The sequence below is a fragment of the Somniosus microcephalus genome, chromosome 15 (genome assembly GCF_052327205.1).
Source record: "Somniosus microcephalus isolate GS21.2 chromosome 15, FLI_Smic_1.0, whole genome shotgun sequence".
Lineage (NCBI taxonomy): Eukaryota > Metazoa > Chordata > Chondrichthyes > Squaliformes > Somniosidae > Somniosus > Somniosus microcephalus.
The window spans coordinates 77312493-77339836 of record NC_141001.1 but is presented as its reverse complement, the minus strand read 5'-3'; positions in this window follow the sequence as shown (position 1 = coordinate 77339836).

The following is a 27344-nucleotide window of genomic DNA, read 5'->3' as shown; positions in this document are numbered from 1 at the left end:
CATGGTCTTGCCTGATGTGCCTCCTAGAGTTGAATAGCCCTTACTGTGTGCAAGGTGTGGAATGTGCGTGTGTTTTTTATGAGATGGCCATTGGTCTTGGATGAGTGTTGGGCATTGGTGTTTTAAGACCCTCTGGCCATAGAGTGAGGTTGAGATGGAGGGATGGAGAGGTATTGAAAAACAGCCACTCACCCTGACGACCCGAGTGAGGTCGTTGAAATTTTTGCGACATTGAGTATGGGTCCTGGGCACCATGCTCCTGGAGGAGATGTGCTGAGCCACCTCCCTCCACACTCTTCTGTAGTTGCACGACAATGGCCTCCTGCCACTCTCAGGGTAGAGTATAGATCTTTTGCCATGCCAACCAGAGCCTCCAAGGCCTGGTCGCTGAAGCGCTGAGCTCGTTCTCTCACCCTCTCCATAGTCCTTGGCTGGAAAATTTAGGCACCAGCCTGTCCATGTCAAGATTCAAGGCTGCAGTGAGCAGGGTGTGGCTGGAGAGCAAGATCGACTCTCCCCTTTAGCCAGCGCCAGTGTATCTGTGTTCCATTGCTAACTGACATCACTTGCGCTTTGCCCACGCTCTGAGTTAGCGCCTCGCTCCTCGGCCTTTGTGCCTTAAGACAGGTGTGTAGTGCCTGATTAGCGCTCCAATCACCTCCAGGGGTGATAAAAGCCAAGTTTGCAGTCGGAGGCAATAATTAGCGCCAGGCGCTAAACTTTGCGCCCGGCCGATAATTGCCCCCCAAATGGGGCGATACCGAATTTCTCCCCCATAGGCTTTTAAAACACAGGCTTTTCATCACAGCAGGGCTGTACAGTGCTCTGGTCAGCCCTCACCTGGATACCGCATAAACTTCAGATCACTGAAGCATAAACAATGGCCCCAGTGGTGCTGCAGTGGGAAACAATGAAGGCTGATTCCAAATACTATTCAAATGAGCTATGAGGGATGACGAGTTATGCTGTAGCTTTATAAATGGATATCTCATAAAGGTACTTATACAGGCATACTTAATGGAATACAGAAGGTAATGCTTTTGAACAGCTGGATCATAGGGTTCAGGGTCAGAGGTGTGAAAGGCGAGTTTAAGCCAGATGGTGGGAAGTATTTCTTCCCCCAGAGTGTGAGAAACAGTTGGAGCAGATAGCCAGGCATGTGGTTGAGGTCAAGGAATGGATTCAGTTAATAAAACAGTCAAAAGGGAAACAGGATTGATATTCTAAAGGATGAAATTAAATTGGCCAAACAGCTTTCTTCATCTTGTAAAAAAAAAGTAATGTGCTCTGAGCAATTTTTTTGCTGTGGATTGATTCAGCAATCTGATGCTCTCAGTCGGGATTGATGCGTGCAGATATGCATCTTAGAAAATCATGGTAATGCCAGATCACAGAATCAGTTCTCTAGTTTTATAAGTTTTTTTTAACATCTTTTAGAATATACTTTGCTTCATGTAAAATTTTTCCTTCAATTTAATATCTTTGTTTTTTTATTAAATAGAGCCCAGACCCACTCCTCTCTCTTTGTTGCCCAACCTCCTGCCTCTCATTCATTGGAACTGCACTCTCCCAATTCCAGTTTTTCTGCATCCTCCCCTCCCATCCCATTTCACTTTGGTCTCTGCTAGTTCCCTCTTCTGAAGCAAACAAAGTGCAGTCTATTCTTTGTTTTATCATTAAACCAGCTCTGTTCCTTTACAACTGTTTGCTACCCAGCCTGCCTGCCCTGCTCCCTAACCTGTGCAATGCTAAAGGAGATCTAGCAGTAATTTATTAGATTTAATATATTAAATTTGGCAACTGAAATTAAACATAAAGTATAACATGCAGCAAATAGATAATGTGGCCTTCAATGACCTTAAGCTTGCATAATTAAAGATAATTGCCTAATTACCCATGGACTAGCAGTGGGTCATTACAATACCCTCTCCGTTTACCAAAACTAACTGGAATCACAAGTGATAAAGAACCGTAATGTAAAAGCCGTGGGTTTGATTAGCTTGGATGTCTAACTGTGAGTTACATGAGATCTGCTATCTAACTAGGATTCTGGGCCAAATTGCAGGTACACATTAAAACTGAATGGAGTAACATTTCCACCTGTCCGTCCCCTATCTGTTATTTTATTCTGAAGAATGTTTTCACTACACTAGATTCAACACATGGAAAAGCAGAAAGATCTAGAATGTTGTGTTTAAGAGCAGGTACAACTGTACGTCTGCAATGATAGATAATGCAATTGATATGAAAAAGTCGAACAAAATATTACTGTAGTGAAATTCCTCCAGTTGATAATTTCAGCCAAAAGATCACTGTGAGTATAAAATAGGATTTCCTATTTTGTGCCCATGCCAATGTTTTCAGTTAAATTATTAATAGGAAGATTTTATCCCCCTATATGGTAGAAGTATTTATTGTGAAGTTGTTAACACTGCAAGATACATTCAGTTAATGTTCATTCAAATACTGTATAGTGACATTGATGTCCATCTGAACATATGCTGAAAAGGTTATTTGGATTAAATTTCTCAATATACCCTCAGTGCTTACATTAATTAAAAACAGATGAGGTGAACAGAAAGAGGTTTTAAATTAATTTTACTTATAAACTAGATATCAGCATCACATGGATTGTAACATAGCAAGCAAACTAGCTGGAATTTTGTGAATAGAATTGTACCCCAGTGAAGGAATAAGGTGAATGACTCTGTGTTCATTTTCTAAGTAAATAGGCAGCATGCCACGGTTTTAATCTGGAAGATCTCCATGGGAAATAACAGAACACTGTTTGGTAAATGAATGTCTGCACAGGTTCATTTTGAGCCCTTATGGGCTATAGATACTGAATCAGAAATGAGGAAAGGAGCAAGAACAGATGAAATTCATAGAATATGAATGGATCCTGAGATTACAACCTTGATGGAATCAGTACATAGCATAAACAGAAGGTTGTGTTGAAAGTTACATGCATTGAAAGAGGAGAATGACATGATTGAAAATTGTCAGCATGGGATTTAGAAACAGACGTGAATGAAATACAACAGGAAATAGAAGACAAAAAACCTGGCACAATTTGTGGATCTGCATGACTAATGTACATCGCATAAAGGCTGACAATTCAGTCACAGAGTTGTGAGCTCAATGTCAACTTGTATGCATTTATTATGCTATAATAAGGATATGTGACCACCATGGTAACTTGATATTTGAAATTAGTGCAAGCTATGTTGGTGATAAAGGAGTATTAATTTTTCTGCTGCACAAACTGCATACAGGTCTCATTAGGCATAAGTGTAATACAAGTCCCAGCATCCAGCATTATGTGTAATGTAAGTACAAATGAAAGTCTAAACATAGAAACATAGAAACATAGAAGATAGGAGCAGGAGTAGGCCATTCGGCCCCTCGAGCCTGATCCGTCATTCAATGAGATCATGGCTGATCATCGAAATTCAGCACCCTGTCCCTGCCTTCTCTCCATATCCCTTGATCCCTTTAGCCTCAAGAAATATATCCAACTCTTTCTTGAATATATTTAATGAACTGGCCTCCACCGCCCTCTGTGGCAGAGAATTCCACAGGTTCACCACTCTCTGGGTGAAGAAATTCCTCCTCATTTCAGTCCTAAATGGCTTACCCCTTATCCTTAGACTATGACCCCTGGTTCTGGAGTCCCCGGCCATCAGAAACATCCTTCCTGGATCTAGTCTGTCCAGACCTGACAGAATTTTATAGGTTTCGATGAAATCCCCTCTCAATTTTCGAAACTCCAGCGAGTATAAGCCCAATCGACACAATCTCTCCTCATACGTCATTCCTGCCATCCCAGGTATCAGCCTGGTGAATCTTCGCTGCACTCCCTCCATGGCAAGAACGTCCTCCCTCAGGTAAGGCGACCAAAACTGCACACAATACTCAAGGTGCGGTCTCACCAAGGCCCTGTACAACTGTAGCAAGACATCCTTGTTCCTGTACTCGAACCCTCTTGCTACGAAGGCCAACATACCATTTGCCTTCTTAACCGCCTGCTGCACCTGCATGCTTACCTTCAGCGACTGGTGCACAATAAAACCCAGGTCTCTTTGCACTTCCCCTTCTCCCAATCTATTGCCATTCAAAGAATAATCTGCCTTCCTGTTTTTGCCACCAAAGTGGATAACCTCACATTTATCCACATTATAGTGCATTTGCCATGTTTCTGCCCAATCACCCAACCTGTCCAAATCGTACTGGAGTTTCACTACATCCTCCTCACAGCTTACCCTCCCACCGAGCTTTGTGTCATCTGCAAATTTGGAGATATTACATCCAATTCCCTCATCCAGATCATTAATTTATATTGTGAACAGCTGGGGTCCTAGGACCTATCCTTGCGGTACCCCACTAGTCACTGCCTGCCACTCGGAAAATGACCCGTTTATTCCAACTCTTTGCTTTCTGTCCGCCAACCAGTTCTCTATCCAAGTCAATACCTTGCCCCCAATCCCATGTGCCTTAATTTTGCACACTAATCTCTTATGTGGGACCTTATCGAAAGCCTTCTGAAAGTCCAAATACACCACATCCACTGGTTCTCCCTTATCTATTTTACCAGTTACATCCTCAAAAAATTCCAATAGATTAGTCAAGCATGATTTACCTTTTGTAAATCCATGTTGACTTTGTCCGATCCTGTCACTGCTTTCCAAGTGCTCTGCTATTACATCTTTTATATTGGACTCTAGCATTTTCCCCACTATCGGTGTCAGGCTTACCGGTCTATAATTCCCCGCTTTTTCTCTACCACCTTTTTTGAATAGTCGGGTAACATTAGCTACCCTCCAATCCATGGGTACCGTTCCAGAGTCTATCGAGTTCTGGAAGATGACCAGCAATGCACCTAGGGCCACTTCCTTAAGTACCCTGGGATGTAGACCATCAGGCCCTGGGGATTTATTGGCCTTCAGTCCCATCAATTTTCCAAACACCATTTCCCTACAAATACTGATTTCTTTCAGTTCCATCCTTTCATCAGACCCTATGTTCCCCGGCATCTCTGGGAGGTTATTTGTGTCCTCCTTTGTGAAGACAGAACCAAAGTATGTATTTAGTTGGTCTGCCATTTCCTTGTTTCCCTTTATAAATTCCCCTGATTCTGACTGTAAGGGACCTACGCTTGACTTCACCAATCTTTTTCTCTTCACATATCTATAAAAGCTTTTACAGTCAGTTTTTATGTTCCCTGATAGCTTTCTCTCATATTCTATTTTCCCTTTCTTAATTAATCCCTTTGGCCTCCTTTGTTGACTCCTAAACTGCTCCCAATCCTCAGGATTATTGCTTTTTCTAGCCAATTTATATGTCCTCTCCTTGGATCTTATGCTATCCCTAATTTCCATTGTTAGCCATGGTTGAGTCACCTTTTTTGTTTTATTTTCATGCCAAACTGGGATGAACAATTTCTGTAGTTCATCCATTTGGTCTTTGAATGTTTGCCATTGCCTATCCACGGTCAACCCTTTGAGTGCCATTCCCCAATCAATCCTACCCAACTCGCTCCTCAGACCATCGTAGTTTCCTTTATTTAAATTGAGGACCCTTGTCTCTGAGTCAACTACTTCATTCTCCATCTTAATGAAGAATTCGATCATATTATGATCGCTCCGACCCAAGGGGCCTCGTACAACATGATTGCTAATTAATCCTTTCTCGTTAGTCAGCAAGTCAGCAGAGAGTGCTGTGAGTTTGGGTAAGTGTGTGAGTTAGGGTAAGTGGGGTGTTAGGTGCTCTTTTCAAACTTTAACTCTGTGGGTTGTAGTTAATAAGGCCTTTCTGGTGCAGAGTGACTGTTGGTAAACCATTTAACTGGTATAATTAGAGGGATTGATTTAAATTAAATCCAATTAATTAAAGGGGATACTAGCATTTATAAACTGGCAGAGGGTGTCCATAACTAACAATAAAAAATTTAATTAATTACATAGAATGGAGCAGGTGATGTGTTACTGTTGCGAGATGTGGGAGCTGGTGAACCCCATTGAGGCTCACGGTGATTACGTCTGTGACAAGTGTCTGCTGCTACAGGAACTCCAGCTCTGTGTTGATGAGCTGGAGTCTGAGCTTCAGACACTGCGACACATCAGGGAGGGGGAGAAGTACCTGGATCCTGTGTATCAGGAGGTGATCACACCTATGAAGTTAATTAATTCAGATGTAGCCCATGGTCAGGGACAGGATGGTATAACTACAAGTGAGGCAGGTACGGGGATCCAGGAGGTAGAGCTGGAGGAGCCGCAGCCCTTGCTCTTGTCCAGCAGGTTCAAGGTTCTTACTCCCTGTGGGGACAGGAGCAGGGACTGCAGGGAGGATGAGCAACCTGGCCACAGCACCGTGGAACGGGGGGCCATTCAAGAGGGGGGAGTAACTAGAAATGTTGTAGTGGTAGGGGATAGTATTATTAGGGGGATAGATAGAGTTCTCTGCAGCCGAGAGCGAGAGTCCCGAAGGCTGTGTTGCCTACCCGGTGCCAGGGTTAAGGACATCTCCTCTGGGCTGGAATGAAACTTGCAGTGGGAGGGGGTGGATCCAGTTGTCATGGTCCATGTTGGTACAAACGACGTAGATAGGACTAGGAAGCCTGTTCTGTTAAAGGAGTATGAGCAGCTAGGGGTCAAATTAAAAAACAGAACCTCAAGGGTAATAATCTCTGGATTATTACCTGAGCCACAAGTGAATTTGGCTAGGACAAATAAAATTAGAGAGTTAAATGCGTGGCTCAAAGACTGGTGTGGGAGAAATGGGTTTTGCTTCCTGGGACACTGGCACCAGTACTGGGGCAGGAGGGAGCTGTTCCGTTGGGACGGGCTTCACTTGGCCAGTGCTGGGACTAGAGTCCTGGCGGATCATATAACTAGGGCTGTAGAGAAGGCTTTAAACTAACTACTGGGGGGGGAGGTTCCTAGAGAGCAAATAATAAAAATTACAACAGAGAAGGTCATAGACTTAGGTAGCAGTGGGGAAATTAAAAACCAGAGCGTGTCAGGAAGGTGCAGAAGGTATGGAGTAAAAGGTAAAGTAATAAAAAGGGCAAAAGCAGGAACTAAGTGTCACAAAACATATTTGAAAGTTCTCTATCTGAATGCATGTAGCATTCGTAACAAAATAGACGAGTTAATGGCACAAATAACTACATATGGGTATGATCTTGTGGCCATTACAGAAACATGGCTGCAAGGTGACAATCCCTGGGAATTAAACATACCAGGTTATTTAACGATCAGAAAGGACAGGCAGGAAGGAAGGGGAGGTGGGGTGGCTATGTTAATAAAGGAAGGAATCACTGTAATACAGAGAAATGATATTGGGTCAAAAGATCAGGTTAATGAAACAGTTTGGGTGGAGGTAAGGAATAATAAGGGGAAAAAAACACTAGTGGGCGTAGTCTATAGGCCTCCGAACAGTGGCAACTCTGTTGGACGGAGTATCAATCAGGAAATAGTTGAGGCTTGTAATAAGAGAACATCTATAATTATGGGGGATTTTAACTATCATATTAATTGGACAAATCAAATTGGGCAGGGCTGCCTTGAGGATGAGTTCATTGAGTGTATTAGGGATGGGTTTCTTGAGCAGTATGTAACTGAACCGACCAGGGGGCAAGCAACCTTAGATCTGGTCCTGTGTAACGAGACAAGATTAATTAAAAATGTCCTAGTAAAGGATCCCCTTGGAATGAGTGACCATAACATGGTTGAATTCCATATTCAATTAGAGGGTGAGAAGGTTGGATGTCAAACAAGCGTGCTAAGCTTGAATAAAGGAGACTATGAAGGTATGAGAGCGGAATTGAGTAGAGTGGATTGGGATAATAAATTAAAGGGTAAGACGATACATGATCAGTGGTGTACATTTAAGGAGCTTTTTTACAACTTCCAAAAAATATATATTCCACTGAGAAGAAAAGGGTGTAAAAGAAAAGACAGCCATCCGTGGCTAAGTAAAGAAATTAAGGATAGTATTCGACTAAAAACAAGGGCATATAAGGTAGCCAAATCTAGTGGGAGGATAGGGGATTGGGAAAACTTTAAAAGACAGCAAAAAATAACAAAAAGATTGATTAAGAAAAGGAAGATAGATTATGAAAGTAAATTAGCAAAAAATATAAAAACAGATAGTAAGAGTTTTTATAGTTATATAAAAAGAAAAAGGGTGGCTAAAGTAAATGTTGGTCCCTTAGAGGATGAGACCGGGAAATTATTGGTGGGAAATATGGAGATGGCAAAAACACTGAATGAATATTTTGTATCAGTCTTTACAATAGAAGACACTAAGAATATCCCGACACTGTACAAACAGGGGGCTATAAGGGGGGAGGAGCAAAACACGATCAAAATCACTAAGGAAGTGGTACTCGGTAAAATAATGGGACTCAAGGCGGATAAATCACCTGGACCTGATGGCTTACAGCCTAGGGTCTTGAGGGAAGTGGCGGTAAGGATTGTGGATGCATTGGTAATATTTTTCCAAAACTCCCTGGACTCGGCAAAGGTCCCAGCAGACTGGAAAACTGCTAATGTAACACCCTTATTTAAAAAGGGCAGTAGACAGAAGGCTGGAAACTATAGGCCGGTTAGCCTAACATCTGTGGTAGGTAAAATTTTGGAGTCCATTATTAAGGAGACAGTAACAGGACATTTGGATAATCATAATTTAATAGGACAAAGTCAGCATGGTTTTATGAAGGGGAAGTCATGTTTGACAAATTTGCTGGAGTTCTTTGAGGAAGTAATGTATAGGGTGGATAAAGGGGAACCAGTGGACGTAGTGTATTTAGACTTCCAAAAGGCATTTGACAAGGTGCCACACAAAAGATTATTGCTTAAGATAAAAAATGACGGGATTGGGGGTAATATTCTGGCATGGATAGAGGATTGGCTATCTAACAGAAGGCAGAGAGTTGGGATAAATGGTTCATTCTCAGAATGGCAATCAGTAACTAGTGGTGTTCCGCAGGGGTCGGTGCTGGGTCCCCAACTCTTTACAATCTATATTAACGATTTGGAGGAGCGGACTGAGTGTAACATATCAAAGTTTGCAGATGATACTAAGATGGGAGGGAAAGTAGTGAGTGAGGAAGACATAAAAAACCTGCAAGGGACATAGACAGGCTAAGAAAGTGGGCAGAGATTTGGCAGATGGAATACAATACTGGAAAGTGTGAGGTTATGCATTTTGGCAGGAAAAATCGTAGAGCAAGTTATTATCTTAATGGCAAGAAACTGGAAAGTACTGAAGTACAAAGGGATCTGGGGGTCCTGGTGTACGAATCTCAAAAGGTTAGTATGCAGGTGCAGCAAGTGATTAAGAAGGCCAATGGAAGGTTGGCTTTCATTGCTAGGGGGATAGAATATAAAAATAGGGAGGTATTGCTTCAGTTGTACAAGGTATTGGTGAGACCGCACTTGGAATACTGCGTACAGTTTTGGTGTCCATACTTAAGAAAAGACATACTTGCTCTCGAGTCAGTACAAAGAAGGTTCACTCGGTTAATCCCGGGGATGAGGGGATGGACATACGAGGAGAGGTTGAGTAGATTGGGACTCTACTCATTGGAGTCCAGAAGAATGAGAGGCGATCTTATTGAAACATATAAGATTGTGAAGGGGTTGGATCGGGTGGATGCGGGGAGGATGTTCCCGATGATGGGTGAAACTAGAACTAGGGGGCATAGTCTTAGAATAAGGGGCTGCTCTTTCAAAACTGAGATGAGGAGGAACTACTTCACTCAGAGGGTGGTAGGTCCATGGAATATGCTGCCTCAAAAAGCTGTAGAAGCTATATCATTACATAAATTTAAAACAGAAATAGACAGTTTCCTCGAAGTAAAGGGAATTAAGGGTTACGGGGAGCGGGCAGGAATTTGGACATGAGTTTAGGTTCGGATCGGACATGGCCCTATGGGTAGCGGAGAGGGCCCAGGGGCCGAGTAGCCTGATCCTGCTCCTATTTCGTGTGTCTAATTCTGTTAGATGCAGGAGATGGTTCTGTGATAGTAGATTGGCGGTTAGGATCAGATCAGCCATGATCTTATTAAATGGCGGAGCAGGCTCGAGGGGCCGATTGGCCTACTCCTGCTCCTATTTCTTATGTTCTTATGTTACATAATACCCAGTCTAAGATGGCCTGATCTCTGGTTGGTTCCTCGACATATTGGTCCAGGAAACCATCCCGTAAACACTCCAGGAATTCCTCCTCCACAGTATTGTTACTAATTTGGTTGGCCCAATCTATATGTAGATTGAAGTCACCCATGATGACTGCTGTGCCCTTATTGCACGCTTCTTTAATTTCCCTTTTAATGCCATCCCCAACCTCCGCCTTACTGTTTGGAGGTCTATATACCACTCCCACTAATGTTTTTTTCCCCTTAGTATTTCTCAATTCTACCCATACAGATTCCACATCATCAGAGCTAATATCCTTCATTACAATTGTATTAATCCCTTCTTTAACCAGTAATGCTACCCCACCTCCCTTTCCTTTTTGCCTATCTTTCCTGAATATCGAATACCCCTGGATGTTGAGTTCCCAGTCTTGGCCATCCTTGAGCCACATTTCCGTAATCCCAACCAAATCATATTCGTTTACCTCTATTTGCGCAGCCAATTCATCCACCTTATTACAAATGCTCCTCACATTAAGACACAAAGCCTTCAGGCTTGTTTTTTTAACGCTCTTAGACCTATTAGAATTATTATTTACTGTGGCCACTTTTGATTTAAACTGTTGATTTCTCTGACCGCCACTTTTGTTTTTCTCCTTCCTGTCTTTTGCTTTTATCCCTGTTTTCCTTTCCTCTGTCTCCCTGCTCAGGTTCCCAACCCCCTGCCATTTTAGTTTAAACCCCCCCAAACAGTGCTAGCAAACCTCCCCGCAAGGATATTTGTCCCGCTCTGGTTCAGGTGCAACCCGTCCGACTTGTACAAGTCCCACCTTCCCCAGAAGCAGGCCCAGTGATCCAGGAAACTAAAGCCCTCCCTCCTGCACCAACCCTTTAGCCACGCATTCATCTGCTCTATCCGCCTATTCCTATACTCACCAGCACGTGGCACCGGGAGTAATCCAGAGATTACAACCTTTGAGGTCCTACTTTTTAATCTGCTACCGAGCTCCCTAAATTCTTGCTGCAGGACCTCATCCCTCTTCCTACCTATTTCGTTGGTCCCAATGTGAACCACAACCTCTGCCTGTTCACCGTCCCCCTTCAGAATGCCCTACAGCCGTTCAGTGACATCCTTGACCTGGCACCAGGGAGGCAACAAACCATCCTGGAGTCACGTCTACAGACACAGAAATGCCTATCTGTTCCCCTTACGATAGAATCCCCTACCACTATTGCTCTCCCACTCTTTTTCCTCCCTTCCTGAGCAGCAGAAGCACCCCTGGTGCCAGGAAGTTGGCTGCTGCTGCCTTCCCCTGGTGAGTCATCCCCCTCAACAGTATCCAAATTGGTATACCTGTTTGAAAGGGGGATGGCCACAGGGGTCCCCTGCACTACCTGCCTGCTTCAATTGCTCCGCCTGGTGGTCACCCATTTCCCTTCTGCCTGTGCAGCCCTACCCTGCGGCGTGACAAACTCATCAAACGTGTAATCCACGACCCTCTCAGCATTGTGAATGCTCCACAACCCATCCATCCGCAGCTCCAGTGCCTCAATACGGCCCGTTAGTAGCTGCAGCTGGATGCATTTCTGGCACACATGGTCGTCAGGGACACTGGCAGCATCCCTGAATTCCCACATAGAGCAAGAGGAGCATAACACGGGGCTGGGCTCTCTTGGCATGACTTACCCCTTTAATTCATTTAAATTAATTCAATACCACCAGTTAAAGATATACTCTAGGGCGCTTATTTACCAACTGTCCCCACTACACCACAGAGACCCAAGAAAATATAAACCGCAGAATTTAAGCTTGTAATGAAAAGGAGAAAGAAATACTCACCAACCAATCACTTACCTGCTTCCTGGTGATGTCACACTTGGATTACTTTTGACCTCTCTCCCCTGCTGTTGAATTGGTACGTCTCGCCTCGCTGAATCAGCCGCCGCTTTAAAACTGCCGCCGGTCACTGCTCCCTCACAGGTCCAATGCTCTGGTCGTGTCTCGCCTCGCTGAATCAGCCGCCGCTTTTAAACTGCCGCCGGTCACTGCTCCCTCACAGGTCCAATGCTCTGGTCGGGTCTCGCCTCGCTGAATCAGCCGCCGCTTTTAAAAGGATAAAAGTGAGCACTGGTTCACAGATGATATAAAATCATGGCATAGGAATATAAACTGATGTCAGAGCTCTTGAACAGGGAAAGGCAATTTAAGAGCACAGGCATTTGTTTGCAAATAAAAAGCAGAATAAGCTTATCAGCATATTGGTGTAGTTAAAGCAGAGCAGCCATGTAGGCATATGCTGATTAGTCACTTTCAATCAGTGAGGTTTTAAAAGCAAGTCATGTGGATGATTGCTTGTGAAACAGTTTTTTAAATGCAATTACTCATGAATCCATTCTTTAATAAAATTATTATTTGTCAATTTCTTTTGGTTTGAATATTAACTAATATGTGAATGGCATCTAACATGACTACAACAACAACTTGCATTTATATAGCACCTTTAATGTAGTAAAACGCCCCAAGGCACTGCACAGGAGAATTATCAAACACAATTTAACACCAAGCTACATAAGGCAGTATTGGACAGGTGACCAAAAGTTTGGTAGATAGACATTGCATAAGGGCCCATGAAAACCCCAGGAACCCATGTCAAGATAAAGACATAAACCAGTAGGTAGCATGTACAAGCTTCTCAACAATTAACCTAACATTGCAGAAGAAAGACAGCAGAGATACGGAAGCATATCTTGAGCCCGCAGACAGAAAAAAGTGAAGATTTTCATTGCTCTTAGTATGGTACAGCTTATTTTTTCCTATCAGTTATTGTAGAGCTGAAATCAAAATTATGTTGGAGTTACAAAGGTAAATTCACCCATTCTATGCTCCCAGTGAGAAGCCACACTCAAAGGAAGCATGAATTGGATATAGGACTCTATTATTTGACCTGCGTCCTCTTTGAGTGGGTTCCCTATTGGAAGTGCAGGATTGGTGAAATGATCCTACAGATTCAAGAAGATACTGCCTTCTAGTATCTCATCCAAGTTGCCATTTTCTTTTGTGAACTTAGACTAGAACACTCATTACACTTCTCTTGTGATCCTCTGTTGCATATAGTGCTGACTTGTACTGCCATTGCTTTCCCTTCCTTCCCTGCTGAATGACAGCTCCCACTTTGCTTCTTGCTTTCAGCACCCAGTTTTCAACTGAATATCTTAGCAATCAGCCCATTTTAAAACTGGATAGTGTTTGGAAGGATAGAAGAGATTAAAAAAAAGCTTTGTGCATGTATAGAAGGCCTTGCATAGGCAGTGCAAAGAGGGCTTAAGTAAATTTGTGGGATTTGCGATAGTGTAGAGGAGCAGCAAGACTCTCTTGAATTGTATTTTTAACTGTTCATTTTACAGATCTATAAATAGCACTGTTAGTGAGTTATGTGATTAATGTACTGTAGTGAGTGTGCCATTCATGAGGTTAATTGTAAATTAGTTCAGCTGGTGTCTTTTACCATGAGGCTTCAGCACTGATCATGAATTCTTACTTAGTGTCAAGTTTTCATTATTATTACTATTACCATTGCATAGAAATGGAATGGATAAGTAAAAGCATGTAAAATACGCAATAACGCTGAAGAACAACATTTTAACGGTCTTAGGAGTTGGTTTGTCAGAGAGGGCCAGGAGCAAGTTACTGCTCATGATTGCAAGACTTGATCAAAAATTAATAGGCATTTCTGGCCTGGTCAGGGAGTGTCAGTAGGCTATTTGGCTGTATGGGGCCAGTTCATTTCATCAGGGTACACTGGATAACGATCAGTAGCAGGAACGTTGGCTAACTAGTTTTCATTAAGGATTTATTATTAACAAGTAGCTACAACAAGCAAGCACTTATTTTTTTAAATATAATCAAAGGTTCAAGAAAGGCTTGTTAAAAATAGTTAAAGGTGTAATGTCCCATTATTGACCTTTTTAAATGAGCATCTCAAAACTTAGTGTAGCATCTGAAACACGATTCCCTGCACTGTCAAAAATGATTAAAATTCAAACTTTGCAGAAAAGGGATTAAGATTTGATCTTGGAAGAAACCAGAGGGCTGAGTATTCTTTAAAGGTTTGATGAAAGCTCTCAAAGCCCTGCGACAAAAGTATGATTATTACCATCTTGATCCAGGCAGGTAGATATTTCAAACAGCAAAGTATTTACATTTCTGAAGAACTTTGATGTAGGCTTGCAGAAGTTACATTACAATAACCAGCAACATATGAAACAGAGAGAAAGAGTTCATTAGCAGCCAGAAACCAAAGGAATTCATTATCTATTCTCACACAAACTGTCAGTTACCCAATGGTCAGCTTTCATGAAAGTTTTGTCATGCTGAAAGGATAATTACTAGCCCTAGCCCTTTTCGGGCTACCCCGGATCAGGCGTATTCCCCAGACTTTCACCTTCAACTAAAGTTAGAGATAGCTGAATCCTATGAGATGCTTAATTGGGTCTAAAGGTCCAGATTATCTCTCCCTAAAGGAAAGGAACGACTTGAAGATGTTACCACCCTCCAGCTAGCACTTTTAATAAGTTTAACTAGACTGTAAACTTCCGGATATTATGAGGGTCCAGAAAACTCCCCCAGACTTCTGTAGCTCCTCACCAAAGAGTGTACAGAGATTGAGTTTGTGAGTTTGATACAGAAATACTCTGTGAGACAATTCTAAAAATATATAGATTTATTAAAGAACTGACATGTAGTTAACAGCTGGTGATTCAGTCGCAACATTAACAGTTCAAAAACAAGTAGCTTACAATTCTTATTGTCAGAGATCCTTATTCTCAAATCTTAACTTTGTTACATTTTTACATTCCTATTTCTTATTTCTAATCCAGGATATCCACCAATATCAATTACCTTGATTACGCGAGACTCAAAGAGTTGTAGGCTTACAGAGTGGCTCCCTGAAGCTGAGAATCGCTTGCCCCTTCCAGCGACTTCTGTCTTCCTATTTGAAAGTTCTATATGTTATACCCTTTCTTCAGTGGTATATCCTTTGAAGTTTTCTGCTGATGTAAGCTAATTATCTCTCGTCATCTTTCTGTTAACTTCTTTCTATTCTTACTATCAATTCAGCTATTAGCTTGCAGAATTCTGTCTGCTGTGTACGTGTTCAAAACTTATAATAACAATGTGACAGTTGTTTTTTATTTGATGCCATTTTTACGAAGAGCTTCTATTCAATTCTTAAATCACCTTAGCTGGTTGTAAGTAGACTTTGCGTCTCCTATGTGTTCCAAGTTCAATACAAAAACCATGTGATTGCTTGGTGTTTCTATAAATGTCTTATTTACAAAGTCTTCTGTTTGTATCTTTTTACAACATGTAAATTAAAAACACTTCAACCAAGGTACATGATTATCTTCCTAGCTACCTCAATTGGTTGTATTACAGACTTATGTCTCCTGTCTTTCATTTGATGTCATATTTATGAAGGCATATGGTCCTTTAATGTTCTGTGTTTCTGTTTCCCGTAGTATTGGTTTATGACACCTTAACATTATACCATTGTGCTCTTTCATGTGCCTGTTTACAAAGTGTTTGTTTAAAACAATTTAACTGGGTTATAGTATTGTGTTCTTCCCAAAACTTAGACTTTCTGGACGCTCCAATGGTTTACTTCAATAGGGCCATTGTTTCAGTGCCAACAACCGATTTTATCTCAAAAGATTGTATGGTGTTTACAGTTTTGTGTTAACAACTCATCTCAAAAGCCTGTATTCTGTTTACAGCTTGTGTCGTTGAGGCTTTTAGATTTTTAAACCCAGTTTTCATATTTAAAAAAAGTCAAAATTCCATTCATAGGATGGTGTATCTCTTGGAATATGGCTATTCCTTTACAATGCATGCCCCTCAATATGGTGCTTTGTGTAATCTACCCTGTTACAAAATCAATACAACCACTTGATCAAACATTGAGATGGAAATTCTGAAACCAATATATTATTAGCTCAAATCCCAGTCTTAGAGCAATACAGCTTTAAGACAGGTGTGATGTGCAAGTTAAAACAATTTGGACTATGTCAATCACATTCAGAATTTAGTGAGAATGAAACTTTGAAGTGTTTTTTAGCATTAGATAGCCATAAGATAAGTACAATACTAATTTTCAGCATGGAAAACATGCATAATTTTTCAATAAGTCTGAATTACTTAAGAATGATGATGCATTTCCGAGAATTTTACATGCATAGTATTTAGAAAAATAAAATAATAGTTGATAATTTCATAACTGCTTATTGTGCTGAACTCTCGCAGATAAAATTCTGCAACTGATATAGAGTTGACCATTGTTGCAGTGCTTTCAGCCATAGTGCTACAGCTGGTTGCCTCCTAAATGTTCTTATGAGCTTTCACTTCAATCTATTGGAAAGCTAAAGGAACTTTTGTAATGCAATGAGGAAAAAGGTGCTGCAGCTGAAGTAAATCTATGAGATTTCTGCTGATCTTTCACTTAAAACATTTTAAACTCCCTTAAACTGCTTTTGTTTCTACAGTGTAATAAACTGCACCCAATTGATTTTTAGCTCACCCAGAGGATAACTACACCCGATTGATTTTAGCTTTGTTGGAAAGATAGTTAATTTCATTCCTGGTGACCCACAGAAATGTCCTTGTGAGGTGCAGTTCTGAATCACTGTAAACCCAATAGCTTTAGCTTTAATCCTGTGACCTAAGTACAAGGGCTAGCACTTTTTCTTCAGCTTTTTCACTCCTGCTTTCTGAGCTTGCCTGTTCTAACAGACATTGCATGCCTGCTGCTGATTAGAAGAGACTGAACTGAAGATGCATTTGATTTCAGCTCCAATAGGGTTCCATGCTTCCCTGGTTTATAATAACAGTGTTGGATTAGTTGGGTTTGGGTCTTTTGTACTTGCTACCATGGACACTCAATCCTATAAACAAACAAAGAGTGAAAACGAGAGATTAACTCTAATTATATACTGCAGTTTGAACCTAGATCACTGGCAACAGAAGGACATCAAATTTGTGTGGGCTGCTGAAGGGAAACTAGATGGGAATATTACAAATGATCCATTGATTTTGCCTACAGGCACCATTTGCATAATACTTGCTTAGAGAATCAACAATACTTTTTTTTTGTTCTTACAATCTCAAGGTATCTGTTTGGCTCCCAAATAATGTGAACTGGTGAAGACATATCCCATATGGATACAACTATGGTCACTGCTGGTCATCTTCCAAAATTCGATAGACTCTGGAACAGTACCCATGGATTGGCGGGTAGCTAATGTTACCCCACTGTTCAAAAAGGGTGGTAGAGAGAAAACGGGGAATTACAGACCGGTAAGCCTGACATCTGTAGTGGGGAAAATGCTAGAGTCCATTATAAAGGATGTAATAGCAGAGCACTTGGAAAAAAGTGACCGGATCAGACAAAGTCAACATGGCTTTACAAAAGGTAAATCGTGCTTGACTAATCTACTGGAATTTTTTGAGGATGTAACTGGTAAAATAGATAAGGGAGAACCAGTGGATGTGGTCTATTTGGATTTTCAAAAGGCTTTCGATAAGGTCCCGCATAAGAGATTAGCGTGTAAAATTAAGGCACATGGGATTGGGGGCAAGGTATTGACTTGGATAGAGAACTGGTTGGCAGACAGAAAGCAAAGAGTTGGAATAAACAGCTCTTTTTCCGAGTGGCAGGCAGTGACTAGTGGGGTACCGCAGGGCTCGGTCCTTGGACCCCAGCTTTTCACAATATATATTAATGATCTGGACGAGGGAACTAGATGTAATATCTCCAAGTTTGCAGATGGCACAAAGCTGGGTGGGCGTGTGTGCTGTGAGGAGGATGTAGATAAACTCCAGTATGATTTGGACAGGTTGGGTGATTGGGCAGATGCATGGCAGATGCAATATAACGTGGATAAATGCGAGGTTATCCACTTTGGTGTCAAAAACAGGAAGGCAGATTATTATCTAAATGGCAATAGATTGGGAGAAGGGGAAGTGCAATGAGACCTGGGCGTCCTTGTGCACCAGTCGCTGAAAGTAAGCATGCAGGTGCAGCAGATGATTAAGAAGGCAAATGGTATGTTGGCCTTTGTAGCGAGAGGGTTTGAGTACAGGAACAAGGATGTCTTGCTGCAGTTGTACAGGGCCTTGGTGAGGCCACATCTTGAGTATTGTGTGCAGTTTTGGTTGCCTTATCTGAGGAAGGACATTCTTGCCATGGAAGGAGTGCAGCGAAGAGTCACAAGGCTGATACCTGGGATGGCAGGAATGACATATGAGGAGAGATTGGGTCGATTGGGCTTGTACTCGCTGGAGTTTAGAAGAATGAGAGGGGATCTCATTGAAACTTATAAAATTCTAACAGGGCTAGACAGACTAGATGCTGGAAGGATGTTCCCGATGGTCAGGGAGTCCAGAACCAGGGGTCACAGTCTAAGGATAAGGGATAAGCCATTTAGGACAGAGATGAGGAGGAATTTCTTCACCCAGAGAGTGGTGAACCTGTGGAATTCTCTACCAAAGAAGGCAGTAGAGGCCAATTCATTAAATATATTGAAGAAGGAGTTGGATATATTTCTTAAGGCTAAAGAGATCAAGGGATATGGAGAGAAGGCAGAAACAGGGTACTGAATTTGGATGATCAGCCATGATCTCATTGAATGGCGGAGCAGGCTCGAGGGGCCGAATGGCCTACTCCTGCTCCTATCTTCTATGTTTCTATGTTTCTGCACCTCTGAACTTTCCATTCTTGTTTTTCCTAAATTCTAAATATGCCTTCCTAAATGCTCGTCTTCCTTCATGGATCTTCATTTTGTTGAAATTAAGACATTCTCAAACAGTGGAACTGCCTCCCTCAGTCTTTGCATCCTCTTACAATTGGCATGCTTTTAAAGTTTAAATTTAGAATCATGTGATCACTACTAGTTGATTTACCTCATCACCTCTGCAGTCCTGGTGCTTTCCTTCAATGTGAGCCTTGGTCTATTACTTAGGTTCCTCAATTTTTAAAAATTTTTTACAAACAAAACAAATCAGCTTGTTTCACTGGAAATAAAGGTATTCAGTAGCAATCAATCAAATCTGGAGCTTGCCTAAACCAATCAAATTGGTTAGGTTGTGGGACTGGAACTAGCACCTCTAAGAATCAATTATGTTGGTTGGAGAGTGGGCAGCCAGGTTGTTAAAACAAATCAATCAGAAGCTTTCTCCCACTGCTAGTTGCACAGAAAATTCAGGTAGAAGTGCTTTAAAGTGGTGGTGTAATGTGCCCAGGTAATAGGTGATGAAGGATGTGATGCAGGGGAGGGAATTGTTCAGAGTGCTTGGCAGGGGATAAGGACTGTTGTAAGTGCAGGGTTCTCAAAATTCTTGCACTTCCCAAGTTATGGATCAAGGGACCCTGTTTTGGACAGGTTATTTAAAACCAGGGTACCCAAAATGGCTTCTGCAAACCTCCTGACCAACATTGACAGGATTTTTAAAAGCAAGGCTCTGCTAGCAAGCAGGCCTGCAGACGAAACATTAAAATGCAGGAATCTGTTACCAGAGACTCTTTGGAGCCCAGCCAGACAAAGTAAACACAGAATACGCATTTATTTGAATCGAATCGAATCAAGCTAGATGGGTCCATAATGGTGGCCATAAGCTTCCTGCATGTTTAACCAATAACAGCTCACAGTAGCCATCAAGGTAGGATGGGGACAATCAATTCTCATTCATGACAAAGCAACCAGGACATCGGGGCCATTAGACCCGGAGACAACCACTCCTAAAGTCGTTAAAACAAATGGTTGTAATCATTTAAAACAGCCCGCCAAAAGTTAAACAATGGACTGACCTGATTTGGCGCGCAGATAAGGAGTGGAAGAACGAGTATAATTGGAGGCCCGTCAGTAGCAACCGCTCTCTCGACTCTGACCTCTTGTTTGGTCTTGGGCTGCTACCACTTGTACTCATGCCCTGGCCTCGTGGCAGGTTCTCTTCTCACTCCCTGCACCGATTAAACAACCAAGGACATCCATAACAAATGCAGGAGGAGAACGAGGCCCGAGTTCAAAGTCATACAGGACACACGGGCCACGAAACAAGACGAGACAAGACGAGATGAAGAAGAAGGTAAAACCGACAAGAGCAGAGAAGGGCAGCAGAAGATGCATTGGTAAAAACCAAATGCCTAGTTATAAGCTGGCGCTTGGGGAAGAAAGTATATGTACGGACAGTGAGAATTAGTTGGCATTTGAACACTGCGAATAAGCTGGCATTAAACGCGGGTGTCCACACCCATGACGAATATGCTGGTGGTTGACGCTTGGGTAGTAAAATCAAACAAGCAGTAAAACCCGCCACCCGCCCCGTCACCGCTGACGACCGCCCGAGGGAGAAGAAGAAGAGAACCCATCGCGACAAGACAATGACGGTAGCTGAGGAGAGGGAAGGTGTGTCGCAGCAACAACTCCAGCACCACACCCTGAGACCACATGGCGACGGGGTACCCCAAAGGACAGAAGACCAAACCTCAAAACTCACAACCGTTAAAAGCAACAGGTTTTGGATTGGTGAGCATGAATTCCTGGCCCCTCATAGCTTAATCTAGTTAGGTATAGGGGGTGGGATAAGGATAAGGGGATGGTTAATGTAGTTGTTTTCCCTCGATGTTCCGTGTGTTCCCCATTCCCATATAAGTGTAATTGTTTATGCCTGTATTTTATACCAATAATTTTTCATAAGATTGTTGTATTCTGCTTTTAATAAAATCTTGGTGTTCTTATACCAAACCACTTGTCTACTCGATATTCTGCATCGCCGCCTGTACCTAAGTCTGGTGTCTAGAACCCAGGGGTGTGGAAGCGATTTGAACCATTTAAGGGACAGTCAGAGGCGAAGCTGACTGGGCGCACGCGCCACACGCCACCCCCTACAGAAAATGCCGACCGCGGCAGGACGGTGCGATGCAGTAGACAGTGGTTCGGATGAGCAAACCATGATGGAGGAAAGAATTTCTGATTATGTGTTTAGCAAGGTGAATATCACAAAGAAGTGGATCACCACTCTGTTAAGGGCTGGGCATCCGGTTGATGCAGCAGCTAAGTGGACAGAGGGAAAGGAGCACAAGAAGTCCTTTGGAGAAGGCAGTCTGGCTGATCTGTTTCAAAAAGCAGGTCCAGCTTTTTGACAGGCTCGTTGCAGTACAGGCAGCCGAGTTAAAGGAGTCAACCCTGGAGATCCAGGATAATGCTCTAGCAGGGGAGAAGTTAATGGTAGCATTGCAGGCCCTGAATCAGGAGAGGTTGTATTTAATGGGAGAACACAAGCCACAGTTGGAATATCTACAGTGCCAAGTCACCGAAGCTAAGGGAAATGAGTTAAGGTTGCGGGAAAAGAACGCCCGCTTGGCAAGGCAAGTTAGGGAACAGGAGGAGAAAGTACAGGAGGAAAAGGCAGCTTACAAGCTAACGAGTGAACAGGGGTTTGAAGAGGCAGACCACGGCCCCTGCAAAGTGCGGATAGAAAATCTTAGCCTGGCTCTGAGGAAGGCAAAAGGCATGGTATGCCTCATAAGCCCGAAGGCAGGTCAGGCGAATTTTATGGGGAACGAGGGGAGGACAGTTCAAACATCACCGGTAGTGCCCAGGGACGACCTGGTTGTGGAACAGGAGGTCTCACGACCACCACCCGTAGTGCCAGGTTTCAGCGAGTTCTGGCAGCAAGGGGGCGTGGAGCCAGAGGTGGGAGCAGAGGTGGAGCAACCCCTGCCAGAGAGGTCGGAGCTGGGACCGATGTGCCCAGCACAGCATTGAAGGTTCGGCCCACCCGTCAATGGCGACGATGAACGACCCCTCCAAAACCAGTTCGTATTACCCTATAGCACCCAACAGCTTAGGGCTATGGTGAACCATATCCCAAAACTTTCCGAAATGGGAGACCCCTCGATCCACTTCAGGGAAGTAGAGCAGGCAGCCAGCGTCAACAACTGTGATGGCGCTGAGCAGGCCAAGATGCTGCTATTCTCCCTGGAGAGTAGTCTCCTCCAATCCCTCTCTGATGAGTGTAAGAAGGGGCAGAGCGGGTATGAGGAGCTCAGGGATGAAGTTCTGGAGGCCATGGGGATGAATGAGGGAAGTCCTTTCTCCCGTGTGGAGAAGACGGTCCAGCTCACAGGGGAAACCCAGCAGGCTTTCGCGGACTGGTTATGGCCGGTGTACCGGAGTGCCTATCCGGGGACACCTAACCAGGCCTTCCTGATTGGGGATCCCCTGGCCCATTGGCTCCATTGCCTGGTGGCGAACAGCTTGCCACAGGTCCGGGCCAAGGCGGAGGTCTGGTTTGACCCCAAGAATCCCCAGACCACCGAGCTTACGGTGATCAGACAGTTGACCCTCGCCTATAAGAACAGTAGGGGAACCGATGCACACCCACCCAAGGGGAAGGTGCATGAGGTAAAACCCGGACAGGGTAGGAAAGAGTGGCATCATGAAGGGAACAACCCCCCCAACACAAAGACAAATTGTTACGGGTGTGGGAAGGATGGTCATTGGCGGAAGGAGTGCAAAAACCCTTGGAAAGATGACAAGGGAAAGAATTCCACAGCCCCAGCCCAAAAGGCAGAGGCAGGAATCCCTCCCGCAGCGGTCGAGTCATTTTTGGACATCATGAGGTCCCGATTGACTGGCCAAGGGAGGGTAGCGGCCACTATAGGTGCGCTGACCCCCTCAGCCCCGTCCAACCCACGGCCCTGACTAGAACCAGCACAGCCTGTCGACCTGTATCCCCTTGAAAACGATGAGGGGAGCAGGCCCTGTGTTAAGATACGGATTGTAGGGAGGTGGCCGTATGGTGGTGTTGTTTGGCGTGTACGTACGCCCAGTCAGTTATGCCCCTGACTGTTTTGTGAGTGGTTGGAATCGCTCCCGCGCCCCTAGGTTCTAGACACCGGACTTAGGTACAAGGCGGCGGTACAGAGAAGACTCGAGTAGACAGGTGGTTGGATGTAAACAAAAACCAAGATTTTATTGAAGAGGAAAAACTTGATACAATCTCATGGGAAAAATTACTGGTGTACACTTCTACAGGCAAAAACACAAATGCAAAAGAATAATAATAATAATAATAACTATACTTATACAGGGAATGGGGAACACACGGCACATCGAGGGAAAACAACTATCTTAACAAACCCCTTATCCTTATCCCACCACCTATACCTGACTAGATTAAGCTATGAGGGGTCAGAACTTCATGCTCACCAATCAAAAGGTTTGTTAGACTCAAAACAACGGTTGGGTTTGGGGTTCGCTCTTGGTGCTCTCTGGAGCCTGCCGTCGTCACGTGGCCTCCAGGCGCTGCAAGGGCATTGTCCAGGTTTGAGTACCCCAAAGTTAAAGTCTCTGTTCAGGTACTTTATCTTGCAGGGATGATTCTTCGTCGACAGCCGCCAAATTGAGTTGGTGTGCAGTTATTCGAAGGTCGGCCGAGGCTGGGTGGCTTTCCCTCCGGTGGTCTTCCCTCCTCCCCTCGTCGCGTCCCACCTCGCCTGGCCTGAATTGTCCGTGTCCGCCTGACCCAGTGCCGGGGCTAGTTCCAGATGGTGTGGGAAAAGGGCACGGGCAAAGGCCAGGCGGTAAGCGCGGGACGGGGGGAAGAGCGGCAGCCACAAGGGCGAGGGGCCGAAGAGCAGCACCAGCATACCAACCAACACCGAACACGAACACCCGACTTAAAACTTGAACTCTTTGCTACCCGAGGGGGCCTTCAATTATACTTTCGTCGAAAACCCTTATCTGTGCACCAAATCAGGTTAGTTCTTTGTTTTAATCTTGGCGGGCTATTTTAAATAATAGTAGCAATCCATATTAACTGGTTTTGGATGGCCGGTAATCGCATCTACCGGCCCGATAATTGACTTATATTGTCCTGAAAGTTCCTTGATGGGCCTGTCCGGCCTCGATGGCTCGGTTAATCTGTTTCCGATAATATATGCAGACTGCTAGATGGCCTTAACTATAGGCCTAAACTGAATTTAGAATTCGGTCTAATGCATAATTCAGAGTCCTGTCTGGTTCCAAAATACAAAGTCTCTCTTCACAGAAGCCTGCAGCTTGGTTTTGATTTCTCCGAGCTGTCTGTGTTGCAGGGTCCATTTTAAAATCTCACAGGCTTTCTGCCACGAGGCACGGACGCCATTTTGGGTACTTTTTTTGAGTTAAAATGTCCACGCAGGGACCCGTGTATTAATAACAGCCTTTGGGGAAATGCAGAAATTTTGCAAATCGTATAGTCCCCCTGTGATACTAAAACTTGCTTGAAGCATCATACATATAAAGTGAGCAAAATTTTTCTGACCCTCCATATTCAACCTTCCCCTGTAATTACCTATCTAATATACCCACGACACATGCACTTCCCATTCCGCGAAAATGTAGTGTACATCAGCAGACAGAGAGTAAAATTACAGACTTTACACACTCATCCAAGCATGGAGGGGATCCAACACCCCTGCAGCACTTGGTACACATATCTTTATTAAACCGCGTCGCAGAAAAAAACAGCAAAAGAAAAAAACCTTTAATAAAAATAACAAACACAAAGGAATGACAATCCTTTAATCAAAATACAGGGAAAAGACTTAAACCGGCGTATCTCCCTCCACCTTTACATAATGTTCTTTCCAAATCCTCTGGTTTCGGAATCCTGACCACTGCTCTTTTCCCTTACACTGAATACAAACTAAATACAACACTATCCCTAACTGGCAAACCATGAGAATGTGGGAAGCCAGTCTGATCCACGAAGGGACCTCTATATTATTGAAAATGTTCCACCAGGGTGGAGTCAAAATATCCAATATCTTAGTCCCTATCTCTACTGTTTTCTGTTCGAGTGTATAAAAATGTTTCTGCGAAACTATAATGGCTTAGAGTATTTTGGCCAGATGTTCAGGGAGAGGGGGAATTTCATAGCCAAAGTGCACTACGTACTTTTGCAAATCCATAAAATTCTCCTTCACAGTGAGGTGCACAGTGGAGGGTTCAGGAATGGGGACAATTCGCTCCTGAGCCACTTGAACTTCTGCCTCGGGTTTAAAACAGAAACTGCTGTCACTAACCGACACCAGCTATGCTGTCCATGCTGGTAGTGGGATGCGCCGATGGTGACACAATATGTCCCAACCCTTTTTATGCTACCTGTGGGGGAACATGGCCTTATGCCATTGCCTCCATGGTACAATTTATAGGCTTCGCGTCAGCAGCTCTGAACCCACACTGCGGTTTTGAAAAAGCATTCAAGTGCTGGGGACACAGGATTATGTGTGCTCCCTGGCTCTGGCACCCTGAGAGGTCAGTACCTGTCATAGCGTGCTCCCACTTAATGATGTACGGCGGGACCACTGTGAAACGAATGTGTGCACCCCCTTGAATAACTCCAATGTTCTCAACCATGTATACCGGTGCAGGTCGGGCTGTCCTACTCATGACCGGCATCCTAACTACTACTCCCATGATTGTGTGGTTGGACCACCCACAATCCATGGGGACTGGATAGGCTTCGGAGGCTAGCCGGAGTTGGCATGGGCTCAATGCATTCTCAAAAGGGTGGAGGGCGTCGAGGTGCTTGTTGCTAATTCAGGAGGGGACCAAACCTTGTTTTAAATCCTCCAGATTACTGCAGCCCTCGCCCAGTAACCACGCCCCGTATAACACGCACACCTCATTCTGCGCAGCCTGGTCAGAAGCATTTCTGTCCTCCCTTATGAGAGCATTTACCGTCTTTGCGTGTTTTTCCAACTCGGCTAAGATCTCCTTTAAATGGACCGTCATGGCCTGGTCCTCATGCAACTCTGAGCCCACTACCTTGTTTTCATCCAGTAATATTTACTTTAACTGTGTTTTTAAACAGTTTATCTGGGTCTGCAGCTCGATGTCATCTAAACTGTTGATGACAGAGGACCCAGTATTAAACGCAGTAAAAACATCATTCCATACACCCCTTCTTTGCCTCCCTGTGTTACCCAAAAATTCTCGGTGTGTGGTGTAGAGTTCGGTCTTGTCCACGTGGGCAAAATCGAACTCATAAAATTTCTTGAACATGTCCTTTAATAGGGCCTGGTATAACTGCTTTGTTTCTTTGGGGCACCACTCCGGTAAATGTACCTCGGTGAGATTTAAAATCACGGAGGCTACCGCGTAGTGTACCCCCTGGTACAGCATCTGATTGGTGGGGACTAGTACCAACCCATTCCCTGGACCCTTGGTGGTGGTGGGGCAATCTTCCCTGGATAACCTCGCCACCTGCACCGTGGACAAGGGCTTACGGGGGCGGGTTACCAGCTCAGTGGCGTTGACTGGGATCTGGGAATATGGGACTGCACACAGCTTTCGGCTGGCATCCCACCTTATCCCCTTCCCGGTGTCGTGCCACTGCCAGTGGAACATAATGGATATGCCTGCGGGGCAGACTGTCTCTGACCCCCACATACAGATGTAAATCCCTTGATCCGGTTCCCACCACTTGTCCCAACACACGCTTAGTCCGCCATGAGTCCCGGTAATCGTCCGATGGGTGTTGTTTCCCAACCGTTCCCAGTCGACTTCAGGGTTCCTCATGTCCTTGCTCAACTTCCTGAGCCACCACCATCTATCCAGTGGAATGTGTCCTTTACACGTCAAACATATTCGCTTTCCAATGGTGATGCTGACCCTCGCAGTAACGACTCGTACCCTGGGGCACAGGAGGAAGGCTTCCCCATACGTGAATCCGGCTTGGCTGGAGTACTGAGACGAATTGGACCCCAGCCATCCTGGCCACCTTCCCTCATGGAAGTAAACGGCGGTCTCCTCCGCATCCCGTTCACCGCTCCCATCGATCGCCAGGGGCGCCTTGTCTCCCGAACACCCGTAGATGTGGGAGTCCTGGACATCACCCCTCCTCTCCACACTCATCCCGATCAGGGCGAATAGGATCACGATCCATTCCATTCCGAAAATCTTTCTGCAAAAGATGTAAAAGAACATGCAGCCAGGTCCCCAAGAGATTCTCTGGCTTGGTGAGGCATGGTCGGGTCCCACGACCTCGACCCAAAGATACACTCTTAACAGACTACTTACATAAAACTACCCATCACCTTATTTAACTTAAATCAAAAACGCCCAAACTTAAGCTAAATAATTACACTTTACTTAAACT